Here is a 22,558-nt window from a genome sequence, read left to right as displayed (position 1 = left end):
CCCTCACTGTGTTACTTCAGCACACGTAGAGAAGAAATAAACATAAGAACAACAATCACGAATGTGACGGAGATTTGACCTGATGCAAACCTCTTCCCACCCTACCACTTCCACACCTCTTCCCAACCTAACTCTTGCAAAAATGCCATCCCGTCTTCCCAATTCCTCCGCCTTCGCTGGATCTACTCCCAGGAGGACCAGTTCCACCACAAAACACAGCAGATGGCCTCCTTCTTTCGAGACGGCAATTTCCCTTCCAACGTGGTTAAAGATGCCATCCACCGCATATCGTCTACATCCCGCACCTCCACCCTCAGACCACACCCCTCCAACCGTAACAAGGACAGAACGCCCCTGGTACTCACCTTCCACTCTACCAACCTTCTCATAAACCAAATCATCCACCGACATTTCCACTACGTCTAAACAGACCCCATCACCAGGGATATATTTCCCTCCCCAACCCTTTCTGCCTTCCGCAAAGACCGTTCCCTTCGTGACTACTTGGTCATGTCCACGCCCCCTACAACCCACCCTCCAATCCTGGCACTTTGCCCTGCCACGGCAGGAACTGGAAAGCCTGCGCCCACACCTCCTCCCTCACCTCTATCCAAGGCCCGAAAGGAGCCTTCCACATCCATCAAAGTTTTACTTGCACATCCACTAATATCATTTATTGTATCCGTTGCTCCCGATGCGGTCTCCTCTACATTGGGGAGACTGGGCGCGTCCTAGCAGAGCGCTTTAAGGAACATCTCCAGGACAACCACGCCAATCAACCACTCCGCCCCGTGGCCCAACATTTCAACTCCCCCTCGCACTTTGCCTAGGACATGGAGGTCCTGGGCCTCCTTCACCGCTGCTCACTCACCACCAGATGCCTGGAGGAAGAACGACTCATCTTCCACCTCGGAAAACTTCAACCCCAGGGCATCAATGTGGACTTCAACAGTTTCCTCATTTCCCCTTCCCCCACCTCACACGAGTTCTAAACTTCCAGCTCAGCACTGTCCCCATGACTTAGCCGGACTTGTCCTACCTGCCTATCTCCTGTTCCACCGATTCACTCCACCCTCTCCTCCTTGACCTATCACCTTAATCCCCTCCCCCACTCCCCCATTGTACTCTATGCTACTTTCCCCCCAACCTCACCCTCCTCTAGCTTTATCTCTCCACGCTTCAGGCTCACTGCCTTTATTCCTGATGAAGGGCTTTTGCCGAAACGTCGATTTCGAAGATACACGGATGCTGCCTGAACTGCTGTGCTCTTCTAGCACCACTAATCCAGAATGTGGTTTCCAGCATCTGCAGTCATTATTTTAACAGCCTTGCAGTTCTTCCCCACGCTGTGTCACACAGCAGGGTCCTCCAGTAAAATGAACAGCCGTGAATGACATGTGGTTCAGCATGTTGGAGACAGCATTTCGACACAGATACAGTTCATTCATATTAGAACAAGCAGCACTGATGATGAATAACCTCAGAGAGAAGCAAGCGATAGAGATTTACCATGGACTCGATGGGCTGAACGGCTTCTGTCGGCACGTGAATGACGTCACACGTCTCTGCCGTCCCTCTGTCTGTCTCTGTGACCGAGTGGCTGAGGGAGAAATAATGGCTCGTTTTTAATCCTCTTTTCCGCTTTGGACTGCCTGCAGCCCCGTAGCACCTGGCTGTGGGGTTGGTTCTCAGTGAGTGAGGGTTTCATTCGGAGTGGCTTCATCTGGGACAGTTGGGACTCAGATGTTAACTGAAGTCCGATTGCAGCAAAGAAACCGATGCCTGTGAATCAAAAGCCTTTCTGCTGGATTGTTCTGCGAAGATTGATTCTGAACATCAAAGGGGCAGCACAAAAATGCACTTATTTGCATTTTACTGAGGGAAGAGAGTCCACGGCCCATTTCTCTCTTTCCCACTAGCTCAGCGCCTTTCTCTTTCTCTCAAATAAATGATATTTGGAGGAAGTTCGCAATCAAAGTTGATAAGCTCCAGCAGGGCTCTTGCACCTGGCTGAACACGTGAGAGGAAGCTTCAGAGCATATCCGCATTTACATCCCATCATAATGCCTGCAAGTGGAGGGAAATGGCTGAATATTCTGCCAATAGAGACACCTCAGTCCCTGGGGATGGAATAAACAGCACTGTCCCGCGTGGGGACATTCTGCAGATCAGACACAGTCCACTTTATCATTCAGATCATACCAGAGTGAGAGCGCTCGAGAAGGCCAAGCGGTCACTCATACCTGTGCCAACTCGGGAGTTGCAAAAGATTGGTGAAAGTGGAAAGTGGAATTGTTCACGTTTCAAGTGTTTCCATGAAGCAGGAAGCAGAAGAAGATACACAGTGAAGCGATTAAGATCTGACTACAGGAGCAGCAAATAAGTTGTACAGCGCAGAGGAGAGCTTTGAAGTATTGAATTCTGGTTGATGGGACGATCATGCTTTTACGAGGCCACGCTGCTTCAGAAGAAACTATGTCAGTGTCTCTCAGCATTGTGATGTCACAGGCAAATATCGCCGTTATACTGCAGGAAATTCCTTTGTCCAATGTGAGGGCAGTCCATATGTAAAGGTGTAGCTTATATATCGAATCCTTTCACATAACTAATTCCACTGCACCTGAGTGTCTTCTATTGTCTCCTTTCCACTTTACCTGTCATTGTTGCAACACTGAAGTTGATTTTCTATCTCTGCTTGTCATTTACAGTCTGGGTGATGTGATGCAGTTGTACTGACCCATCTTCTGACATAATTTTCCACTTCACTTCAGCCCACCCAAACTTTGCGATCTGATACCATTCCCGTTGTTTAGATGTTGAGCGCTCGTCTCAGATCCAGCCTGCCCTCACCCAAAATAAATGGAAAACTCAGTCACACTGTGATCACTGCAATCGAGGGCTATATTCACTCTCAGGTCATTGATAATTCCAAGGATAAAGTAAGGACTGCAGATGCTGGAGACCAGAGTTGGTAGTGTGATGCTATAAAAGCACAGGAGATCTGGTAGCACCCGAGGCGCAGGAGAATTCAGGTTTCAGGCTTAGGCCCTTAATCTCGAATAAGGCATGTGAGTCGGGCTGAGAGATAAATGGAAATGGTGTGGGGTTGAGGGGAAATAGCTGGAAAGCAATAGATGGATGAATAGGAGGGAGAAGAAATTAGGTCAGATATTCCAGTGATGGATTGGGCTGAGAGGGCGGTGGCGAGTTGAAGGCTTGGGCTTGGGGGAGGGGAAATGAGGTAACTGTTCAAATTCACATTTATAACGTGTGGTGTGAGGGTCCCAAGCCGGTAGGTGTAGTTTTCCTCCTCCAGGCGTTGGGTGGTATCGGTTTGGCAGTGGTGAGGTTCAAGACCTGGATGTCTTTGATGGGGTAGGAGGGGGAGTTGAAGTGTTCAGCCACAGGACGGTGAAGTTGGTGGGTGCGGGTGTCGCAGAGATGTGCTCTGAAATGATCTGCAAGAAGGTTTCCTGTCTCCCTGATGTAGAGGAGACCACACTGGGCGCAACGGATTCAGTAGATGACATTGGTAGCTGTACAGGTGAATTTCTAATGGATGTGGAATGGTCCATTCTGGCCTTGGCTGAGGTGAGGGGAGTGGTGTGGGTGCTAGTTTCACTCTTCCTTTGGTGGCAGTGAAAGGTGCCAGGAGAGGGTTGTGGGCTGGTGGGAGGATGTGTGGACCTGAAGAAGGGTTCATTAAGGGAATGGTCTTTCCAGAATGTTGGCAGGGCTGGGCAGCGAAATATATCTCTGGTGGTGGTGTCTGTTTGGAGGTGGCATCAGTGGCAGAATATGATGCGTTTATGCGCAGTTTGATGGGGGTGTAAGGTGAGCACCAGGTGGTTCTGTCCTTGTTGCGTTGAGAGGCATGGCTTCAAGGGTGGTGGTGTGTGAAATGGAGGTGATGAACGTGAGGGCGCTGTCAACCACGTGGGAAGGCAATTTGTGATCGTGGAAGAAGGAGACTAACTGGCTCTTCCTGAGGTGCAATTGGTCATCCTGGGAACAGATGTGCTGGAGGTGGAGGCATTGGGAATAAGGAATGGCGTTCTTACACGAGATAGGGTTGGAGGAGATGTAGTCTAGGTACATGTGGGAGTTGGTGGGCTTGTAGTATATGACTGTAATTAGTCAGTCGCCAGAGTCGCTGATGGAGAGGTCCAGGAAGATGGGTGAAGTTGCCAAGATGATCCGGATAAATTTGAGGTCGGAGTGGAAGGTGTTGGTAAAGTTGGTGAGCTATTCAACCTCCTCGTTGGAGCACCAAGTGGTCCCAAACATTCATCAATGTAGCGGAGGAACAGGTGGAGGATGGTGCCTGTGTAATTGCGAAATGATGAACAGTTCCGCGTATCTGACAAACAGGCAGGCATAGCTAGGTCCTATGCGGGTTTCGATGGAGGAAGTGGGAGAATTGGAAAGAGAAGTTGTTGATTGTGAGGACCAGTTAAGCCACGTGGATGAGGAAGTCAGTGGAAAGGTACTGGTTCGGATGGTGTGAGATTTCGAAATGGAAGGCTTGCAGACTTCTGTAATGGCAGATGGATTTGTGCAGGGACTGGATGTCCATGGTGAAGATGACGCGTTGGGGGCCAGGGAAACGAAATTCTTGGAGGAGGTGAAGTGCATAGGGGTATCACGAATGTAAGTGGGCATTTCCTGAACTGGGAAGAGAAGATTGTATCAAGGTAGGAAGAGATTATTCGGATGGAACAGGCTCAGGATGAGACAAGAGATCGACGGGGGCAGTCAGATTTGTGAATTTTAGGAAGGAGGTAGAATCGGGGAGTGCGCGGTTCATGGACAATGAGGTTGAAGGTTGTGGATGGGAGATGCCCAGAGGTGATGAGATTGTGGATGGTCTGGGAGATGATAGTTTGTTGAGGGGAGGAGAGATTGTGATCGTGGTCTGTAGGAGGAGGTGCCTGCGAGTTGGCACCTGGCTTCAGCTTTGTTCCTCTGCCCGACTCACAAGCCTAATTCCTGATGAATGGCTTATGCCTAAATCGTCCATTCTCCTGCTCCACGAATGTTGCCTGACCTGCTGTGCTTTTCCAGTACAACACTCTCCACTCATTCATTATTACTTTCTCATTTCACACTACAAGATCCATGCTGTCTGTTTGATTCAAATGAGCTCTGTTCTCATGGACTGCGACAAAATCTGCCAATCTGAAACAAAAACAGAAATTGCTGTAAAATCACAGGTGTGCTGGCAGCATCTGTGCAGATGAATCACAGTTAACATTTCACATCCATTGGGTCCGTCTCTCCACAGATGCTGCCAGACGTCCTGAAATATTCCAGCAAAGTCTGTTTTTGTTTGATTTTCAACATCAGCAATTTTTTCATTTTTGTTTTCTTATTTTCTGCCAATATGATTTGGCTAAAGATTACGTTAAATGTTTTAAATATGACTGTGATGGAACAGCCAGATTCCACCAGCCGGCTCCTTTTATTTCACGTGACCAATGCCTTTCCACTTGGTCACCGCGCACTACAGCTGCACTGCATATAAATTGACAAATTGTGGCATTCTCTCGGATTGGTAATCAGGAGGAAGATTGATTGAAATTATTGAATACTTAAGATAAACTGATAAATACGTGATATAAAACGGGAAACTGGAAGGGAAAGAGAGAACAGCGACTGATAATGTATTGACAAAACTGAAATATAATTGCTCAAGATTCAGAAAGTGCTTTCATCCACAAACATACCATAATATGGAATGTAATTTTTGGGACAAACAATGCAAGCAGATTGCAAAATCTTAGTTTTAAACTCTTGCTGCAACTGTTTTGGTTTTAATGAACGCACTCATGGGATTCAGTGCTGCAATGCTCTGCTAAAATGGAAAATGAAATCCTTGCCTTTGAGGATACGTGGGCAATTTTCATTGATTCATCCCAGTAATGGCAGGACTGTCCTCTGGAAGCGTATGAGTAAATTCTTTCAATGTTCCATGGAGTTTCGACTGAGTGGTGAAGGGAATGTCTCCATTCACTAATTAATCATTCAGTAGAATTCAACACAGGGACCCATGAAATGATGAACAAATTGAACAAGACCACGAACATTCGATACACAATAGCTACGAGAATTACGAAGAGAAAACTGTTGATTTCAGATTCACGGTGGCCTTCATTGATAGCATTTACTGTCCAGAACCAGTCTGCACTGGAATGATGGGAGACACCCTATGAAGTATTTGAACTTCAGTCGCCTTTAGAAATAGCTGAGACTGACTCAGGACATGGGGATTTAGAGATGTTGGCCTTACAAACCTTTCAGACATTCCGTGGAAGAAGAAAGGAAGACATAGAAAATTCTCGTCTCCATGGAGACCATGTTCATGAACTGATTAGATGGTAATTTACCTTATTGGAGTTTATAAATAGAGGAGTCATATTTAAAAAGCAAAGAGTTCATAGCGTAACTGTAAAATCTTTTGGTCACTCTCAGTGGGAACATTGTGTATAATCCTTGTCCTCATTCTTCACCAAAAACATGTGAAGAAGTTAGAAAGAGCAGAGATGCTGTTTCCTGGAGAGCAAGATATTAGAAAGCCAAGTGACGTTGTTTACTGAGACATAAAAATATCAGAAAGGATACAAACGGGATGATAGAAAGAATGAAGGAATTTATTCACGAGATTTGGAAATGCTGGAGCAGAAACACGCAAGTTTGATGTAAACAAATGAGATTTTCACATAACGCGAGGTTTGAATGAGTAAATCGGGGAAAGTCCCTCTTTCTAGTGAATAGATAACTTTAGTTAGAGCTTGAAAACCATTAGTGAATGATTAACAAAAGTTTGGATGAGAGTGTCTTCCACTCAATAGAGTTATTTAAATCGTGAACGACTTTCCAGAAATAAAACGTAGAAGCTGATTTCACAGTGTTTTAAAAGATACACGAACAAACGTTCAAGGAGAGAATTTACCATTGAGTGAAAGTCCGTGTGGTTGCGTGACAATTTAGAATTTGTTGACTTCAGAAACAAAGATATTTCATGAACACGTACAACTGAATAAGACTGAGTATAAAAAGTTCATGGATTGGTAAGGTGTGGCGTATTATTCAAGGTGAAACTCTGTAAATGGAGCTGATGTCGTAAAATAACTGCAGACGGAAGTGATATCCAAATGAGTAGGAATTGAATCGTCACTTGGAGACGCAACACCTACTTTAAAGATTTGACCACATTCATATGATGCTATGTATATTTCGTACATTCTTAACTCCACCCAAGAAATCCACCAAGAAGACTCTGTCCTTTTGTATTGTTAAACCTCTGTACTTCTCTGCAGCACACCATTTCAGATAAAATATGCTCAGACCAAAATTCAGTTCAATACAATATTCAAACGGTCCTATGTGATTTCTTTTTTTATTATTGCAATAACGTTTGTGAATTTGCAACAAACTCTGTAATATGAAACCAGTTCAATATCTATTTTCCCGGAATTTAACGCAGTGCACATGGGAAACGTTATTCATCTGCTGAAAAATCACCTTCGGCTCTCTCTACACACATGTCTCTTCACGTTTTAGACACTTGCAGTATATTTGTTGATCAAGGAGTCATTATCCAGAAAAGGTTGTTTCTCAATCCAAAAACACGAGTATTTTCCCATAAACTTGGCTTTGCTCAATATCACCTTCTGTCCGGATCCCTCAACACGACGACAAATTGAACTGCTCCATGTGAGGCTCAAAATTAAACCTTCGGCACTGCACAGCCCACTGTACTGGAACAGAGATACCGTGCACTAGTCACCTTCAGCACAGGAGCAACACATTAATGCTTACCTCCACATTCCTTGTTTTACCTGAACGTTTGGGAAACCGACTTTCTCTGATTCCATGGCTAGTAACGGGGATTATATGATCATCTTCACCAGTGGTTCTGTCCCCGAGTGAGGAAAGTGGTGAGGTACTTATTGTAAAGATGGGTAGATTGATGAAATGTACAATTTCATCTTTTGCCTTCACTAACCCATGAGCTTTTTATTTTGTTTTACAACTGTAGCAATCTTAAAATCTTCATCTTGAATCGGCTCAATGGCAGATCTCCATTGTGTCTCTGGCATCAAATTCCAAAATATAAACCCCCTCTGAATTCTTCCACCGCAGTCCGCTGTTTGGGAAGTGTTCCTGTTGTGGGAAATCCACTTCCCCTTGTGTCACCTGCTGCTCCCTGCATGCGCACTGGCACTGCACTCATATTCCTTCTGACACTTGCTCACTGTATTGCTGTGATCATACAGTGACTTGGTGTCGCACGGCCCAGGAACATGATACAGATCAAGGTTTTTGCATTGTTGAGTTCAATTGTCAGTTTAGCCTTATTTTGGATTTTGAAATTGTGTTCTGTACACAAGTGCGTGTCAAAAACGTCTGAGCGGAAGTTACGTGTTCCGAATAGTGACATTGAGCACTGTGCACTCTCCTCCAGTCTGGAAAACAATTCTTCACAGGCAATTTAATAGACAATAGATAACAGGTGCAGGTGTCGGCCATTCTGTCCTTCGAGCCAGCACCACCATTGATTATGATCATGGATGAACATCCTCAATCTGTATCCTGTTCCTGCCTTATCCCCATAACCCTTGATTCCACTCTCTTTAAGAGCTCTATCCAACTCTTTATTGAAAGAACACCTCCTGCTGTCTCGGGTTCTTCATTCCGAAAGCTTCAAATCTTCACAGAATTCAACAGACCTTGTTACATAGTCATTTCCTCATTTTTGTTCAGATCACTGTGTGCATAGTGTGACAGTGGGAGTGCATTTGCCCCACAACCCAGGGGTCAGACCATAGTCTTGGAACCGTACTGTGTTATTTATCATTTTACCAACACCAGGGAGAAATATCTGCTGCTCTGCATAATTTACCCAATTCAATTATTCATAAGGTCATAGCCGTCGCTGCCTCTGTGACGAGGTGGCCGAGAGATTAAGGCGATGGACTGCTAATCCATTGTGGTCTGCACGCGTGGGTTCGAATCCCGCTCTCGTCGCTGTCATCAACAGCATTTTCGTGATGCTGTTTCCAGATGATCACAGCTGTCATTTTGAAACTGCAACGCTAATGGTCAGTTTATACGCATTTACACTATTACAAAATTTCAAAGAATGGTCTGAGCCTGTTGACTAAACTGTATTGAAATGTAGGTTGCATTGGATAATGAAAGGGAGCGCGGTTTCCTTTTGCAAATCAAGTTGCTGTGAACGTTTTTTAGTATGAAAGACATCCAGGAAAATCAAATAACGAGAGCTGCGAAGTGCATGTTTATGCAAAGGAATTCTTAATGAACGTTTTGTCAGATGAAATCTGAAGGAGATTGAATAGAAGTAATTCATCATGGTGAGAAGAGCACAGCGAGACAGCACAAAATGATAGCGATATTTCAAAGGGGCAGGGCGTGGGTGTAGGGGCACTGAGAACTGGCTGTAAATGCACAGTGGAGAATTGCCAATGTGGGTGCCGTGCATGGGCACGGAAAGACTTACATATTGGTCTCGCCCTCGCACCTTGCTCTCGCCATTGATGAATGCTGGACATAAGGCACAGATAAACACAAGATGTGGGAAGCAAGCTCCCTCTCGTTATGCACACACTGGATGCATCACATTGAACTATGAACAACTGGAGAAATCAGCATGTTACCTTTAGGGAGTGAAACTAAACTGTGGATCAATAACCGCAGATTCATGCAATATAAACATGAAAAATAATTTAAAATGTAGGGTGTAGGTTTGCTTGCTCAGCTGTAGCTTTGATATCGAGACATTTCATTACTTGGCTAGGTAACATCATCATCAGTGGCAACCTCCAAGTGAAGCGAATCTGTTGTCTCCTTCTTTCTATTTATATCTTTCTCCTCGATGGGGTTCCTGGGGTTTGTGGTGATGTCATTTCCTGTTCGTTTTCTGAGGGGTTGATAGATGGCATCGAGATCTATGTGTTTCTTTATGGCGTTGTGGTTGGAGTGCCAGGCCTCTATGAATTCTCGGGCGTGTCTTTGATTAACCTGTCCCAGGATAGATGTGTTGTCCCAGTCGAAATGGTGGTATTTTTAATCCGTGTGTAGGGCTACGAGGGAGAGAAGGTCGTGTCTTTTTTTGGCTAGCATGGAATTTTGTAGATGACGTTGGTTTTGTCTGTGGATTGTTCTGGTTCTTTTAAGTTTGTTAGTTTTTGTTTGAGAGTGTTGGTGGGTTTGTGTGCTACTAGGATTCCGAGGGGTCTTAGTAGTCTGGCTGTCATGTCTGAAACTTCTTTGATGTATGGTAAGGTGCTTATGGTTTCTGGCTGTGTTTGGTCTGCTTGTCGTGGTTTGTTCTTGAGGAATGTGTGGACTGTATTTTTTTAGGTATCTGTTCTTCTCGATTACATTGTTAAGGTGGTTTTCCTCTGTTTTCCGAAGTTCGTCTGTGCTGCAGTGTGTGGTGGCTCGTTGGAATACTGTTCTGACGCAGCTTCGTTTGTGTATGATGGGATGGTTACTGGTGTAGTTAAGTATTTGGTCAGCGTTTGTCGCTTTTCTGTATGCAAAGGTTTGTAGTTCTCTGTTGTCCTTTCTTTCTACTGTGTCTTTCAGGAATGCGAGTTTGTTGTCGGTTTCTTCCTCCTTGTTGAACTTTATGCCTGTGAGAGTGTTGTTGATGATGTTAAATGTCTTTACTATCTTGTTTCGTTTTGTGATGACAAAGGTGTCATCTGCGTCGCGGACCCAGATTTTGGTTTGATTGTTGCTAGGGCTGTTTGTTCGAGTCTTTGCATTACTGCTTCTGCTATGAATCCTGATAGCAGAGATCCCATGGATGGGCCATTGGGGGTTTGTTTGTCGACTATGTTGTTGAAAGTGAAGTGGGTGGTGAGGCACAGGTCCACAAGCTTCATGATGTTTTCGTTGGTAATGTGATTGATGGTGGTTGGTGTGTGTGATGGTCTCTTGTAAAAGTGTGTTTCCTTTGCCAGGTCGATGTTGATGAAGGTGAACAGTGCTATTATGTCGAATGAGACCATTGCTTCCCCTTCCTCTACTTTGGTGTTTTTGATGATTTTTAGGAATTCCTGGGTGGAGTGGATGGAGTGCTGTGACTCTTCTATGAGGTATTTCAGTCTTGCGTGTAGTTCTTTGTCCAGTCTGTAAGTTGGTGTTCCGGGTAATGAGACTATGGGTCTGAGGGGGATCCTGGTTTATGGATTTTTGGTAGTCCAGTTCGACTTGGCCAACACGTTGATACTGGGACAGTCTAAACAAAGACATGCTCGAGAATTCCCGAGGCCTGGCACTCCAACAACAATGCCATAAACAAACACATCTATCAACCCCGCAGAAAACAAACCGGAAATGACATCACCACAAACCCAGGAACCCCATCCAGGAGAAAGGTATAAATAGAAAGCAAGAGACAACAGCTTCGCTTCACTTGGAGATCGCCACTGATGATGTTACCGAGCCAGGTAATGAAACGTCTGGATATCAAACCTACAGCTCAGCGAGCAAACCTACACCTTAAACCTCAAACTGAGCTACAAACCTTCACAAACCTTGCGATTTAAAGTGTCTTTATACGCATATCATTAATAGACTTTTCATTATAATACCCGTCTGGTTGAAAGAAGAAGACATCACATTTCAAGATAGATGACAACGTTACCAATTTTGTTTTGAAATTGAGATTCATTTGATCATTTTACAGAGTGAACAAGTTCATTTTAAAAAATGCAAACCACAATCTCTCACCTGGAATAAAAGTGTGATTTCAATATAAACATTGTCCTTGCTAACTCGCAGTTACTCAACATGAAAAATAGGATGTAATGTTTATTAAGCATAGATCAATTCGCACCATTATCTTACTTCGGATTGACTGCAGTATGCACATTCTAAATAAGGTTTAAGAAAGAATGAATTTTGGAAATGATGATTCGGTGGTGACTAAAAATAATATTAGCTTCTCATGATGTGGATATTCCACCAATGGCTCCAGTGGTGGAAATGTTCAGTGGGCAGTATTTCTATGATGGTATGGACGTATGTGAGCTGCCAGGGATGGGAGCTCCCACTTCATCTGGAGCAGCGTCTTTTGACGTGGACCAGGGAGCATTGTAGCATCATTCTAGGAGTTCCAACCACACCTGGAACAGCTTCCATTGACATGGAGCAGCAGGGAGCATTGACACATCCGAATGCAAGATCTAACCTTATTTGGAGCAGCTTCAGTTGGCCTGGAGCAGGGAGCTTTGGGAGATCATTCTGGGAGCTCCACTCTCACCTGGAGCAGCTTTTAATGACATGTAGCAGCAGGTAGCATTGGGACATCAGAGTGATAGATCCAACCTCAACTGGACCACTTCTATTGACATGGAGGAGGGAACATTGGGACATCAGACTGGGAGCTCCAACCTCACAAGGATCAGCGATTAATGACATTTAGCAGCTGGGCGCATTGGGACATCAGAGTGGTAGGTCTAACCTGAACTGCTCCACTTCGACTGACATGGAGCAGGGAGCATTATGACATCAGACTGGGCGCTCCAACTTCAAGTAGAACCGCTTCTATTGACATGGAGCAGCAAGGAGCATTGGAACGTCAGGTTGGGAGCTCCAACATCACCTGGATCAGCTTGCATTTACATGGAAGAGGAGGGAGGATTGGGACGTTAGGCTGGGGGAAAGGATATTCAACTATTTTAATCTAAAGTAAAATATGTTTCAACACCTCAGATGTTAATTGATTTACGAAGAATCTTTCCCGGGAAAATAATTAATTCTTTAGATAGTAAAGACAAGTCCTGAAAATATTCAACTCAGGAAAACGCATTGGTACAGAGAGAAATGGGAGTGATGTTTCATGTCTTTGTCCTTTCATTTCTGGCAGTCTCTGCACTGGATTACTTCACCGGAAGGACGTTTTCACTCATTTCCAGCAAATACGGACAGATCATTAACGTAATCTAAAGCTGAAAATTAACGGGAATATGCGATGTTATGATTAGGCTGGAGTTTACTTCAAATTTTGGTGAAAACGTAGCAAAGTCAGTTGCAATTTCCAAGATCAGCAGTGACCTCATTGATTGGCTGATCAGATTGTGAATGGTCGTTTTTTTGAGGACAATTTGAAGTGAATCAATGATGTTGATTATCTTTGTTCTTTGTTCGCCTTGTGACTGTTACTGCTATTGCTCATGTCCTTGTTAACACCACAGCTCTGCAGCGTGTAAAACCTCAGCTGTGCATCTGGCCAGTGGCACAACCATTCGGAAAGCTGGCAACGCATCAGGCGGTTGTAAGTTCAACTTTTACTTTGCGCAAGCGCATTATGGAGATTCATCACACATCCAACCTACTCATTTTTGTTATGCTGAGGTGGGTAATATTGGAAATTTTCATCTCCACGAACGAAAATTCTTTCACTGTCTTCGATCAGTTAAACATTGCCAAGAGCTATCAGAGTAAAAATCACACAGCACCAGATTGTATTGAACAGACATATTTGGAAGCACCAGTGTTCCATGCACTGTTTCTTCATCATGTGTTTGTCACCTCTTGGAATCTAAAATTTCTTTGTGTGATTATTAAATGTATCCACCCCAGTCCAACACCAACACCTCCAAGTCATGGGGACCGTCGACACCACGAACGGTCGGTTAAAGTCCAGATGATCTTCCAAAAGATCGCGCATATTGACGTACACACCAAGTTTCTGCAGAAAAACACCCACCTGATGAAGGAGCGACTCTCCAAAAGCTAGTGCTTCCAAATAAACCTGCTGGGCTCTGCCCTGATATTGTGTAATTTTTAACTTTGTCTACTCAACTCAAACACTGGCACTTCCATATCATAGACAACGTCAGTCATGTCCCACCGTTGTCAGAGAAGGCAATCTTGGAATAGCCCAATACATTGCTCATGGGTACGTTTCGTTTTCAAAACCAACGCAATCAATCGCTGCAGCTTCTATGGATAAAAAGCACAGAAAAGAAATAGCTGAGACTCAGTTTTGACAATATTTTGAAACTCTTTGGGAAGTGGAATCAGAGGAGAATGAAGGATTAACTGTCCGACTGTGCAGAGAGAGGGAAGGCACTTTTCCCTTCTTTGAAGAGCTGGGGTATTGACTGATCAAAGGCATGAAACAGATTCCTGGTAAAGCTGCGCTCTCTGCATCAGGATCAAGAAGTCCTGATTTCCTGAACGGTAATGAAACCCAGGCCACTCAGTTAAAGCGCTGAATACTAACCACTAGACCGCCAGGGATGAGGGCAGAAGCATTTGCACCGTTTCTTCATAACACCGTTTTTGGAATTATGTCACTGCAGATATGTTTCCCCTCAAAAATGATTGAATTATCGAGTGTTTACAGCACAGAAATGGGTCCCTTCATCTCACTTCCCAGCACTTGGTCTGTAACCTTGTAAACCCTGACGTTTCACCTGAATGCTAATTTCTCTGTAACGTTTTAATCTCGTAAAACACGATAAATGGGATTAAAATTTGAGATGGGAACTGAAGCCCATTTTTACCCATAGACCGAAGCACGCAGACACATTTCCCCAAGTGTGACACAGGCCTCGGGAGAAAACAAGCAGAAAGTAAGATTTCACCAACTTGTCTGATGTTGTCCCATTTCAGAGTTCAACACCAATGTCTGGTTACAGCAAAGAAAGGAAGTGTTCAAACCCTCCCGTCCCAGTGTTCCTTGCCCATTTGAGTGGAAGCAGCGGCTGAGTAAAAACTAACCCGGAAGACTACAGCTAAGGTATGACAGTTTGTTTTAAAATTACTTACCTTCACAGAAAGAGCGGGAGCAGCAGATGAAATGATAGCTACCAGAGGGGCAGCCGGAAAGGAAAGCAGTGAGTATACAAATCAGGAAGGCGGCTAAACCTGAGATTCTACACCGGTATATCCCCCACCCACCCTCCTTTCTAACCTCCTTAACTACACTGTTCTTTTTTAAGGTAAGGATTTTCTATTTCTTTACCAGTGACTGGTTAAAAATTTACTTTGTTTGTATATATATATATATATATTAATTCGTTATTAGGGAAAGACTATAGCAGAGAGGTATCAGAAAGTATTCTATCTCAAACTTGTGCAAAGTAAATAAGTAATTAATTAACTCAGCAGAGATGGCTGGGCAGGTGATGTGCTGTAGCTGTATGATGTGGGAGCTGGCTGATCCCATTGTGAATGGCAGTGACCACATCTACAGCAAGTGTTGGTTGCTGGAAGAACTCCGGATCATAGTTGCTCATCTGGAATCTGAGTTTCCAACACTGTGGCACATCCGGAAGGGGGAGAGTTACCTGGACTCTTTGTTTCAGGAGGCAGTCACACCTGGGAGATTAAGTAATTCACATTCAGCTAGTGATCAGGCTCATCTGAGTGTGACTGTATGTGAGGCAGGTAGGGGGAACCTGAGTTCAGGAGTGGAGGAGCCACAGCCCTTGGCCTTTTCCAACAGGTAAGAGATTCTTGCTCCCTGTTTGGATGAGGAAAAGGGCTCTGGACAGGATGAACCAACTGACTAAGGCACCATGGTGCAGAAGGCCATTCAAGAGGGGGGAGTTAATAGACAAGTAGTTGTTACAGGGGATTCTATAATTAGGGGGAACAGATAGTATCCTTTGCAAGCCGGATCGGGAGTCTCGCAAGGTGTGTTGCCTGCCCGGTGCCAGGGTGCAGGACATCACCAATCGGCTTAAAAGGATATTGGAGCGGGAGGGGGAGGATCCAGTTGTTGTGGTCCACGTTGGTTCTAACAATATAGTCATGACTAGGGTGGAGGACCTGTTTGGGGATTACGAAGCACTGGGCAGGAAATTGAAGCACAGGTCCTCAAGGTTCATAATCTCCGGTTTATTGCCCGAGCCATGTGCCAATTGGCATTGGGACAAGAACATTAGGCAAGTAAACGCGTGGCTAAGGGATTTGTGTTGGAAATAGGGATTCCACTTCATGGGGCATTGGGATCAGTTTTGGAACGGGGGGGGTTCTGTACCGTTGGGACGGTTTCCACCTGAACCGATCAGGTACCAATGTTCTAGCGAAGAGGATAAATAGGGTGGTCAGTAGGACTTTAAACTTCTGAGTTGGGGGGAAGGGAAAATGAAAGCGACAGGGAGTATGGCATTAAATGGAAAGATCAGCAGCAGGACAGCATGTGTCCAGGTGGATTTAAAATTGAGGCAGACTGGGAATGCAGAAAAGAGCAAGGATAACTTAGGACATCATATGACTTCCAATATCTCTAATGATAAGAAAGTTAGCATTCAGGCACTTTACCTGAATGCTCGTAGCATTCATAACAAAGCAGATGAACTAATGGCACAGATCATAGTGAATGATTATGATTTGGTAGCCATCAGACAGACTTGGTTACAGGGGGGTCAGGCCTGGCAGTTAAACCTCCAATAATTTTCAACTTATCGAAAAGAGAGGGAGGTCGGCAGAGGGGGTGGGTTTTCCTTGTTAGTTAAGAACAAAATTAAATCTATGGCACTGAATGACATAGCGTCAGATGATGTGTGGTCTGTGTGGGTGGAATTGAGGAACCACAAAGGCAAAAAGACAGAATTGGAGTTGTGTACAGACCTCCTAACAGTGGTCAGGACCAGGGACGCAACATGTACCGGGAAATAGAGAAGGCATGTCAGAAAGGCAAGGTCACGGTGATCATGGGAGACTTCAATATGCAGGTGGACTGGGTAAATAATGTCAGTGGATCCAAAAAAAGGGAATTCATGAAATGCTTACAGGATGGCATTTTGGAACAGCTTGTCATGGAGCCCACAAGGGAGCAGGCTATTCTGGACCTAGTGCTTTGCAATGAACCAGACTTTATAAAAGATCTGAAAGTAAGGGAACCCTAAGGAAGCAGCGATCATAATATGGTAGAGTTCAGTCTGCAGTTTGAAACAGAGAAGGCAAAATCGGATGTGATGGTGTTACAATTCAGTAAAGGCAATTATGAGGGCATGAGAGAGGAACTGACAAAAATAGACTGGAAGTAGAGGCTAGCGGGGAAGACAGTAGAGCAAAAATGACAGGAGTTTGTGGGTATAATTGAGGACTCTACAGACGTTCATCCCCAAGAAAAGAAAGATTATCCGTGGAGGGATTAGACAGCCATGGCTGACAAAGGAAGTCAGGAAATGTACTAAAGAAAAGGAGATCCTATAAAGTGGCCAAGAGCACTGGGAAATCAGAAGATTGGGAAGGCTACAAAAACAAACAGGATAACAAAGAGAGAAATAAGGAAGGAGAGGATCAAATATGAAGGTAGGCTAGCCAGTAATATTAGAAATGATAGTAAAAGTTTCTTTCAATACATAAGAAACAAACGACAGGCACAAGTAGACTTTGGGTCACTTCAAACTGATGCTGGAAGCCTAGTGATGGGAGAAAAGGAAATAGCAGGAGAACTTAACAAATACTTTGCGTCAGTTTTCACAGTGGAAGACATGAGTAATATCCCAACAATTAAAGGGGGTCAGGGGACTGAGTTGAGTATGGTTGCCATTACAAAAGAGAGAGTGCGAGAAAAGCTAAAAAGTCTTAGAATTGATAAATCTTCTGGCCCCAATGGGATACATCCGAGAGTTCTGAGAGTGGTGGCTGAGGAAATAGCGGAGGCATTGGCTGAGATCTTTCAAGAGTTACTGGAGTCAGGGAAAGTCCCGGATGATTGGAAGATCACTGTTGTCACCCCTTGTTCAAGAAACGATCAAGACAAAAGATGGAAAATTATAGGCCAATTAGCCTAACCTTGGTTGTTGGTAAAATTCTAGAATACATCATTATGGATGAGGTTTCTAAATTCTGAGAGCAGAGTCTGATTAGAATAAGTCAACATTGGTTTAGTAAGGGGACGTCATGCCTGACAAACCTGTTGGAATTCTTTGAAGAGGTGACAAGTAGGTTAGATCCGGGAAAACCAGTGGATGTCGTCTATCTAGACTTCCAAAAGGCCTTTGATAAGGCGACAAACGGGAACCTGCTGAACAAGGTGAGGGCTCATGGTGTTGAGAGGAGCTACTGGGATAGATTGAGGATTGGCTGTCTGACAGAAGGCAGACAGTTGGGCTAAAAGGTTCTTTTTTGGAATGGCAGCTGGTGACGAGTGGTGTCCCGCAGGGTTCAGTGTTGGGGCCACAGCCGTTCGCATTATATATTAATGATCTCGATGAAGGGATTGGGGGCATTCTAGCGAAGTTTGCAGATGATGCGAAGTTAGGTGGACAGGCAGGTTTTACTGAGGAGAAGTGGGGAGGCTACAGAATACTCTAGACAGTTTGGGAGAGTGGTTCAGTAAATGGCTGATGGAATTCAACGTGAACAAATGCGAGGTCTTGCACTTTGGCAAAAAGAATAAAAACATAGATTACTTTCTAAACGGTGAGAAAATTCGTAAAGCCAATGTACAAAGGGATCTGGGAGCACAAGTCGAGGATTCTCTGAAAGTCAACATGCAGGTTGAGTCCGTGATTAAGAAAGCGAATGCAATGTTGTCACTTATCTCAAGAGGTTTGGAATATAAAAGCACCGTTGTGCTACTGAGACTTTATAAAGCTCTGGTTAGGCCTCATTTGGAGTACTGTGTCCAGTTTTGGTCCCCACACCTCAGGAAGGACAGAATGGCACTGGAACGTGTCCAGCGGAGATTCACAGTGATGATCCCTGGAATGGTTGGTCGAAATGAGGAATGGCTGAGGATCCTGGGATTGTATTTATTGGAGTTTAGAAGATTAAGGGGAGACTTAATAGAGACGTACAAGATAATGCAGGGTTGGAAAGGGTGGACGCTTGAAAGTGTTTCCCTTAGGCGAGGAGACTAGGACCCGTGGACACAGCCTTAAAATTAGAAGGGGTAAATTCAGAACAGAAATGTGGAGACATTTCTTCAGCCAGAGATTGGTGGGCCTGGAATTCATTGCCGCAGAGTGCAGTGGAGGCCAGGACGCTAAATGTCTTCAAGGCAGAGATTGATAGATTCTTGATGTCTCGAGGAATTAAGGGTTACGGGGAGAATGCTAGTAAGTGGAGTTGAAATGCCCATCAGCCATCATTGAATGGCAGTTTGGAAGCGATGGGCCGAATGGCCTTACTTCCACTCCAATGTCTTATGGGCTTATGGTCTTATGGCCCATTGTTTCCCCATTGCTCTGTAGTTTATACTGCCTTCCCTCGTTCTTGCTGCCAAACTTGATCACTGCTCACGCCCGCTATTTCCTGTCCTGCCAAACGGTTTGTCTCAAGTTCTTGGAATGAAAAACAGGAATGGCCTATTTCAAGCACTTTTCTAGTTTACAAGGACAGTATTATCACCACTGAGCACGCACATTGCCAGCTCAGAGAGAAGGTCTCGTTCTTTAGAAACTGAAATGCAAAGATGATTGGATGGCCTCAGTATTGTAAACCAACCAACAAGACCGGAATCGGGCCGAGGGGATCACGCACAGAAGGATTGGAGAATAGAATGGCGAATCTCATGGTGTCCAGGGTGATGTTAACATAAATCTTCCCTGGTAGTATAGTGATGAGGATTCAGTGATTTTACTGTCATGTCTTCTTAAAGGTTAACGTTTACAGTAATCAATATGAAATACTGCCTGATATTTCGAAGCAGAATGATGTGCAGCAGACAGAATAGTTTCCCTGCATGACCTAATAAGAGAGCTCAGAAGAGCCAGAAGGAGACATTAGAAGTTGTTGGCGGATCGGATCAGGGTTAACCCCAAGACTTTCCACAGGTATGTCAGGAATAAAAGAATGACGAGATTTAAATTAGGGCCAATCAAGAATAATAGTAGAAAGTTGTGTGTGGAGTCAGCGGAGACATGGGAAACACTAAATAAATATTTTTTGACTGTGCACTATAGAAAATGCAATTGTTGGCGACGATGATACAGAGATACTTGCATCTAGACTCGAAGAGATTGAGGTACACAAGGAAGAGGTATTAGAAATACTGCAGAGTGTGAAAATAGACAAGTCCTCTGGGCCGGATGGGATCTATCCTAGGATCCTCTGAGAAGCAAAGGAATAGATCGCCGAGCCTGTGCCATTGATCTAGAAATCATCATTGTCTACAGGAATAGTGCCTGAGGACTGGAGGATAGCAAATGTGGTTCCCTTGTTCAAGAAGGGTAGTAGAGATAACCCTGGTAATTACTGACCAGTGAGTCTCACTTCAGTTGTTGGTTAAGTGTTGGAAAAGGTTCGAAGAGATAGGATTTATAATCATCTAGAAAAGAATAATCTGATCAGGGACAGTCAGCACGGTTTTGTAAAGGGTAGGTCGTGCCTCACGTATCTTATGAGGTTTTTGACAAAGTGACCAAACAGGTGGATGAGAGTAATCCGGTTGATGTGCTGTATATGGATTTCAGCAAGGTGTTCGATAAGGTTCCCCCAGTAGGCTATTATACAAAATGCAGAGGAATGGGATTGTGGGAGACATAGCAGTTTGAATCAGTAATTGGCTCGCTGAAAAAAAAAGTGTTGCAGTTGATGCAATATGTTCATCTTGGTGTCCAGTTACTAGCAGCATTCCGCAAGGGTCGATGTTGGGTGCACTGCTATTCCTCATTTTAACAAATAACCTGGATGAGGGCTTAGAAGGGTGGGTTAGTAAATTTGCGGACAACACTACGGTCGGTGGAGTTGTGGATAGTGACGAAGGATGTAGCCGGTTGCAGAGAGACATAGATAAGCTGCAGTTCTGGGCTGAGAGGTGGCAAATGGAGTTTAATGTGGACAAGTGTGAGGTGATTCATTTTGGCCGGAGTAATCGGAATGCAGAGTTCTGGACTGATGGTAAGATTCTTGGGAGTGCAGATGAGCAGAGAGATCTCGGTATCCATATACACAGATCCCTGAAAGTTGCCACCCAGATTGACAGGGTTGTTAAGAAGGAAAACAGTGTTTTGGCCTTTATTAATAGAGGGATTGAGTTCTCGAATCAGAAGGTTATGCTGCAGCTGTAAGGCCACATTTGGAGTATTGCGAACAGTTCTGGTCACCGCATTATAAGAAGGATGTTGACGCTTTGGAAAGGGTGCAGAGGGGATTTTCCAGCATGTTGCCTGGTATGGAAGGAATGAATTACGAGGAAAGACTGAGGGCCTTGAGGCTGTACTCGTTGGAGAGAAGACTGAGAGGTGACTTAATAGAGACATACAAGATAATCAGAGGTTTAGATAGGGTGGACAAGGAGAGTCTTTTTCCAAGTATGGGGACGGTAAACACGAGGGTCACAACTTTAAAGTGAGGGGAGATAGGTATAAGACAGATGTCAGAGGTAGCTTCTTTACTCAGAGAGTAGTTAGGTATTGGAATGCTTTGCCTGTCACGGTGGTAGATTCACCAAGTTTAAGTGCATTTAAGTCGTCATTGGAGAGGCATATGGACGTACATGGAATAGTGGAGATGGGATGGGCTTCTGATTAGTATGACACGGCGGCGCAACATTGAGGGCCGAAGGGCCTGTACTGCGCTGTAATGTTCTATGTTCTATATGCTACAGTTCCACATCAGCAATGTCATCTGCAATTGCCTGACGATCAATTTGTTTAAAACAAGAACGGAGGGGGCGTCAGGAAAACGGAAGGGGAATAGTGGTTTGTGAGAGTTAACTACATGCCTCGTGGAGCCAGGTTCAATGTAGATAATGAATATCGGTTTTCCTGTTTATCTTGGTATACTGATCACTGCAGATCAGTTACCCAATATCGTCTGCCCTTTGTGTATTGTTCTTTTTACATTTCACATCGGTCAGTGCTCTGGGGGACCACGCTTTTTTAAATTTGGCACATTTTACTGAGATCGGTTTTGCAGCTTCATATTGAGGCCAACAGGTTTAGGAACAGATAGACACCATTCAGACCATCAAGTCTACTCCGCTATTGAATGATTTCATATCTGATCTGATAAACTTGAACTGCACTTTCTTGCCTTTCGCCATAACGCTTGATATCTTTGCAGTTTGAAGATCTGCGAATCTCAGCCTCATTACACCTAATGACACTTCCTCAAAAGCCTTCTGCGACAAGAAAGTCCACTGATCCAGAACTGTCTGAGAGAATAAATGCTTCTTCGTCTCTATTTTAATTGTGAGATCGGCATTCTAATACGAAGTTAAAAATCGCACAACACCATGTCATAGTCCAACAGGTTTAATAGAAGCAATAGCGTTTGGAGAGCTGCTCCTTCATCAGGTGGCTGTGGAGATACAAAATATATAGCGAAAGGTTACAGTGTAATGTCACTGAAATTATACATTGGAAAAATACCTTGATTGCTTGTTAAGTCTTCCATCTGTTAGAATGACTATGTTAAGTTCATTTCTTTCTTATGTAAATCGGAAAACTTTATTTTAACAGTTACGTTCTCAGGTGGACTTTACCAATTAGTGTCATCACAGATAATATGTTGAAGGTGTTAGTCCCTGTATGCTGCGTACATGCCATAATATTTAGACTGATGCTAATCTAAAAAAAAAACAACATCGCAGGCAAGAATGCCCTTA

The 22,558-nt window shown here is 44.2% G+C and overlaps 1 non-coding gene across 1 annotated transcript; it reads left to right on the top strand.

Moving 5' to 3' along the window:
• The first annotated feature begins 8,948 nt into the window (after positions 1-8,948).
• Positions 8,949-9,030, top strand: trnas-gcu (transfer RNA serine (anticodon GCU)). Its single transcript has one exon. It is a non-coding gene; the product is annotated as a tRNA-Ser (tRNA).
• The last annotated feature ends 13,528 nt before the right edge of the window (positions 9,031-22,558 follow it).

Source organism: Chiloscyllium punctatum, chromosome 18 (assembly GCF_047496795.1).
Source record: "Chiloscyllium punctatum isolate Juve2018m chromosome 18, sChiPun1.3, whole genome shotgun sequence".
NCBI classification, from domain to species: domain Eukaryota; kingdom Metazoa; phylum Chordata; class Chondrichthyes; order Orectolobiformes; family Hemiscylliidae; genus Chiloscyllium; species Chiloscyllium punctatum.
This window is presented reverse-complemented; position numbering and strand designations above follow the sequence as displayed.